The sequence below is a fragment of the Nannospalax galili genome, unplaced genomic scaffold (genome assembly GCF_000622305.1).
Source record: "Nannospalax galili isolate Female #2095 unplaced genomic scaffold, S.galili_v1.0 scaffold1532, whole genome shotgun sequence".
NCBI lineage: Eukaryota > Metazoa > Chordata > Mammalia > Rodentia > Spalacidae > Nannospalax > Nannospalax galili.
The window spans coordinates 1660705-1666755 of record NW_008330832.1 but is presented as its reverse complement, the minus strand read 5'-3'; the positions used below and the strand labels follow the sequence as shown (position 1 = coordinate 1666755).

At 39.3% G+C, this 6051-nt stretch overlaps 1 protein-coding gene across 6 annotated transcripts in view; it reads right to left on the bottom strand.

Annotated features, from left to right (window-relative positions):
* Positions 1 to 6051, bottom strand: part of LOC103750010 (isoleucine--tRNA ligase-like) — a 42174-nt gene that overhangs the window by 17071 nt on the left and 19052 nt on the right. For 3 of the 6 annotated variants that reach the window (XR_607963.3, XR_607964.3, XR_003847045.1), the window contains one exon: positions 1995 to 2179. The exons of 2 other annotated variants lie outside the window; for them this stretch is intronic. The gene's annotated coding sequence lies outside the window, so the exon portion shown is untranslated. Of the gene's footprint in view, positions 1 to 1343; positions 2180 to 6051 lie in introns of those variants that run through there. One more of the 6 variants, XR_003847043.1, reaches the window with a different exon arrangement.

Here is a 6051-nt window from a genome sequence, read left to right as displayed (position 1 = left end):
AAGAGAGAGAGAGGATAAATAATGCTTAGGTGGTGTGAAAAACCAGAGGGAAATATATTAGTTCAAAAGCCTCCTCAAAATACACATACAATAAATATAAGAGTACCTGTACAGCTAAAGACTATAAAACAAGAAACACAGTGCCATACAGGAGAAATGTCACTTTGAGTTCTTGGTGAGGGCAGTAAAGACTCTCAAAATATAACACAGGCTGTTGCCACAGCCCTTGATTGCCATCTAAAACTTGAAGAAAAGACTACTGCTGAAGACAGGACATACTTCAGATACAGGACTTGGAGCAATGGAGTGGGACTGACCTGGAAGCCTCCTCCCTGAGGACTAGTTCTCATAGTTTCAGAGGATGCTATGCAAACTGCTAACAGAGAAAATCAATCAATGGTCCAACCCAGCTGTAAAGCCTAATCACCATGAGTGGAACAGCAAACTATCTCTACTGGTACAGTAGCGGCACTTTTTGAAAAAGTTTTATTGAGCTTTTTTGCATTTCATATAATATTTCTTAATGTAATTTAGACCCCCATTCATGTCCCCACTGGGCCTCATGCATTCTGTTACATATGTTAAGTTCCACCCTGTCAAGCGTTTGTACCCAGATGCCCTTTTGTGCAACTTTGTGCACTGGAGTCTATCAACCTATTTAGCAATCTTAAAGAAGATCTACTCTCCCTCACCCAACAGTAATCAGTTGTCAACAGTTCCTAGGCTAGGGATGGGGTCCACTGACCGTTTCCCTCACTCCATGCTGGGCCCTTGTCTGTGACAGTATGGGTCTATGGACAATGCCACCATTGCCACAAGTTCACATGAGCAAGGTTCCTGTGGCCTGAAAGCCTCTAGCTCCCTATGTTCATGGACCAGTGCTGGCTCTTATACTCTTCCTGTCCCCCTCTTCTGCAATGGTCCCTGAGCCGTGGGTGGGTGAGCTTTAATATAGGAGTGCTATGCAGGGACACACACTCTGAAGTCTCTTATTCTCTGAAACTTAGCTGCGGCTTTCTGTGTGCATCACACTCTGTTGTATAAGCTTCGCTGGTAAGAGTCGAGGGATGCAGTAGTGTACCAAGCTGCTTCACAAAGAGTCTTGTGACTGGATGGCTGATGGCATACTTCCAGAGCCAATGTTCAATGAAAGGACAAAAGAACTATGTGACCACTGCAAACAGTGTACCCAGAATGCAAACCGCTGGGGCAAAACATGCTCTTTAAAAAAAAATTTTTTTTAAATTTATTATTTCTATTATTTTATGTGTATGTGTGTATTGCCTGTGTGTAGGTAAGTGCACCTGTGTCATGCAATGCCCATGGAGGTCAGAAGAGGCTGTCGGATCCCCTGGAACCGGAGTTACGGCCAGTTGTTAGCGGCCATGTGGGTGCTGGGATTTGAACCTGGGTTTTCTGCAAGAACCACCAGTGTTCTTAACCGCTGAGCCATCGCTCCAGCCCCAAAACCTGCTCTTAAGTTTTTGAAAACACTGGTTGGGCTGAAGCTATTCCAGGAAGGAGACAATTCTGGCACATATGTTTAGTTTAGAGGTCACTTTGATAACATTTATACATTGTATTCCTTAATTTCTTACTGTATGTAACCTGTTATTGTATGTCTTATGTGTTCTTGGCACAAGATTTTCTGTAAAATCAACCCATCCATTATTTTAGTACTGAATAAAAGATCAGGAATGAGAAGGATCTGCGTCTGTGGACGGTGAGTCTCAGATGCTCCACTGTGTCTTCCAGTCCTTTCGAGTCTCTGCTCACTCAACGACTACATCTGGCACTTGACATGGGGCTCAATGGATACAGCACATACCAGGAACACAGACCAAAAGGGAATGCTCTGAAGTAAGTGAAACTTTTGGGACTGTGGAGTCACGGGAAATTCCCGTTCAGTCTAGGCAGAATATATTGATACTTTGCAAGAGCTTTAAAAAAGCTCCAGAGTAAAAGTGAATCAGTCAAGTTTCTAAGTTTTTTTTCAGTTAGTTCATAAACATTGTTATTGGTTTCATCTCTTGCGGAGAGCCTCATTAAATCTAAAAGTTTGGAAGAAGTAAGTAATGAAAACTCTGCAGCAAGCTCATCAGCAAGGGGAATCCATTCCTCTGAGGGTCTTGTCTTTGTGCAATCATCGCTCTGGCCTTGGAACCCCTACAATCAGGATCTGAAGAATCAAACAAAGAATAGAAGCCATTCTGAGGTTGAAAAGAAAATGGAAAAATTAATGAAAGCCAGTCAATAATCATGAGGGTATTTATTTAAAGAAAGAACAAGAAAAGTCAGAAACAGATTCTAACTTCTCTGAGGTGGAAAGTAACACAGAAATAAAAGATGAGTGCTCCTTCCCATGTCCAACTGAAGGAAAGAAGTTTTTATAGCAGTTCCAAAAATTATCAGAAAAATTAAGAGATCTAGGGGACATGAATAAATCTTTTTCATTCCCTGCTGTAAAAGCAGTGCAACCTTCTGTCCCTGTGTATTCTCCACCACAATACAACAAATTTCCTCCATCGGTAAAGGTCCCCATGACTCTATTTATGCAATCAGTGCTAGATGTAAGAAAAAAGGAAGATTTAGAAGCCTTAAAAACATCTTTGGCATATCCTGTAACAATCCAGCAGGGGGCCCCAAATCAACAGTTTCCCAAGGATACTTGCAATAGTCTCCCTTGTCATTTAAGATAAGTAAGGAATTAAAAAGTGCTATAGTCATGTATGGAATGCAATCTAAATATATCAAAGGAATTTTGCAAGGAATGGCTAATGAATATCATCTAATCCCTTATGACTGGGATATGCTTTTGAGGACTACTTTGAGCCAAGGAGCCTTCGTGTAATTTAAAACTTGGGGGAGCCAGGTGTGGTGGCACATGCCTTTAATCCCAGCACTTGGGAGGCAGAGGCAGGCGGATCTTTGTGAGTTCGAGGCCAGCCTGGTCTACATAGTGAGTTCCAGGACAGCTGGGGCTACAGGGAGACCCTGTCTCAAAAAGACAAAAAAATAAAATAAAATAAAATAAAACAACTTGGGGGAGAGATGAGGCCAAACAAGCAACCAGGCACAATGCAGCCAGTGATGTTACTATCTCTAGTACGCAACTAAGAAAAAGTGGCCCATGGTTTGGTATACAAGCTCAACTTCAATATGATGATGCAGCAAATGTTCAAGTACGATTATGCTGCCTTGGAGCTTGGGATTTGGTAGGAGCTCCCAGTGAGATTTCTAAATCTTTAACAAAAATTTTACAATCTACCAATGAGCCTTACACTGATTTTTAAAAAAATTTTGTTTAAAAGAAACAACAGAAAACCAAAAATGTGTCAAACTTGGAATTATGAGACATGCTATTTGAAACCTTAGCACATGAAAATGCAAATTCTGAATGTCAAAAAGGTTTTTGTTTTCAAAAGTTTTGAAAGCCCAGGGAGGTCCCTTAGATGAAAATATAAAGGCCTGCATGGATATAGGGTCCCAAAGATATAAACCTAATCTACTTGCTGCCACTCTGAAAGGTATCTTTAACGCAAGTAAGACTAAATGCTTTACACCTGTGGAGGATTAGGACCTATGAAAAAGGACTGTCATAAAGGAAAAACTGCTAGAAATACTCCAAATGTCTCAAGGGATTCTAATAACCTTCCACCTGTACCTCACCCAAAATGTAGGAAAGGTAAATACTGGGATTGCTGATATTGTTCATGCCATTCTAGGCAGTGCAGCCATAGACTTAGTATTACCTGGTAATATGTTTACTGCCCCATAGAAAAGTTACAAAGTTACTGACTGGAGCATATGGGCCTTTTCCTTTTGGAACTCATGGACTAATTATAGGTAGAAGTGGCTTGACTTTGCAGAGCCTACAAGTACATCCTGGAGTTAGTGACAGTGACTATACAGGAGAAATAATGGTCACGATGAACTCCAACTCTTGTTCAATTAGAGGCAGGTCAAAAAATTGCTCAATTATTATTATTGCATAATGTAAGAGGAAAAACAAATCCTATAAAAAAGGATGGATTTGGAAGTACTGGGGGAAGGGTATTTTGGCAAAATTTTATTAATGATACTAGATCTGAAATTAGAGACACTGTTAATGGTATATCATTTAACAGATTACTAGATACTGTAACTATTTTTAAAGCCAGATAGCTCTCTGATTGGTCTCTTCAGAGGGTCTTGGCAACATTCACTGGAGGAGGAACTTCATCAGACTTTTATCGAAGTGCACACCAAAGTAGAAATTAAGAAAAATAAAAGAATTCCTGAAATTCAATGAAAAGGACAATACAACACAACAAAACCCCTGACACACTTTAAAATCAGTCCTAAGTGGGAAATTTATAGCTCTAAATGCCTACATTAAAAAATTTGAAAGAGCCCAAATAAATGACTTAACACTACAACTCAAGACACTGGAAAGGCAAGAACAAATGAAACCCAAACCCAGCAGACGAGAAAGAAAACAGTACAAAGAATCAATGAATCTAAGAGCTGGTTCTTTGAAAAGATAAACAATATTGAAAGACCACTAACCCAGTTAACCAAAAGAAAAAAAGAGCACCTCCAAATCAACAAAATCAGAGATGAAAGGGGAAACACCACAGCAGATACCCAAAAGATCCAGACCATAATAAGGGAATATTTCAGAAACCTATATACTACTACATTTGAAAATCTAAAAGAAATGGATGAATATCTAAAATCATGGGAACCACCAAAGTTAAACCAAGAAGAGATCAACAGTTTAAACAGACCCATAACATATAAGGAAATCAAAATAGTAAAATAAAGCCTCTTGACTAACAAAAGCCAAGATCCAGATGGATTTACAGAATTCTACCAGATATTTAAAGAAGACCTCCAACAAATAACACTTCAAAATGATAGAAACAGAGAGTGAACTCCCAATTTCATTCTATGAAGCCAGCATCACTCTAATACCGAAACCAGGTAAAGACACAACCAGAAAAGAAAAATATAGACTCATATCCTTAATGAATATAGATGCAAACCTCCCAAAAGAGCGCCATCATCTGGAGACAAAATGTCCAAACACTTGGAGCCTATGGGGGACATTTTCATTCAAACCACCACAATTCATATGGAAGCACAAAAGACCTGAGATGGCCAAAGCAACCCTGAGCACAAAGAGCAACGCTGGGGGGATTACTATACCAGATCTCAAAGTAGAGTACAGCGCTATAATCATAAAACAGCATGGTACCAGCACAAAAGTAGGCACATAGATCAATGGAACATCACTGAAGACCCAAACCTGAGTACATGCAATTTCAGCTACCTGATATTTGACAAAGTTGCCAAGAACACACATGGAGGAAACACAGTATCTTCAACAAATGGTGCTGGAAAAACTGCATCTATATCTGTAGAAGAATGAAACTAGATCCTTATCTTTCACCTTGCACAAAAGTCAACTTCAAATGGATCAAAGACCTCAATGTGAATCACAAAACCCTGAAACTATTAGAAGAAAATATTTGCAGTATTCTACAAAATATAGGTGTAGGAAAGGATTTTCTAAATTGGACAGAAGTTGCTCAGGAGTTAAGGTCAGCAGTCAGCACGTGGAACCTCATTAAACTAAAATGCTTTTGTACAGCAAAAGAAACAATCAAAAAATTGAAGAGAAAACCCATAGAGTGAGGGAAAAAACTTCACCAGTGACACATCTGACAGAGCTTTAACATCCAGAATACATAAAGAACTGAAAAACAAAGAAACAAGAAAGAAAATGACCCAAAATTAAAAGATAGGCTAAAGATCTAAACAGAGAGTTCTCAAAGGAAGAAATAAAAATGGCTATGAAACGTCTTAAAAAGTATTCAACATCGCTAGTAATTAGGGAAATGCAAATTAAAACCTTACCCCAGTCAGACTGGCTAGGATCAAGAGAACAAATGATACCAAATGCTGGTGAGGATGTGGAGAAAGGGGAATGCTCATTCACTGCTGATGGGTTTGCAAACTCCTGTAGCTTCTATGGAAAACAGTGTAGAGAACTCTTAACCTACCATG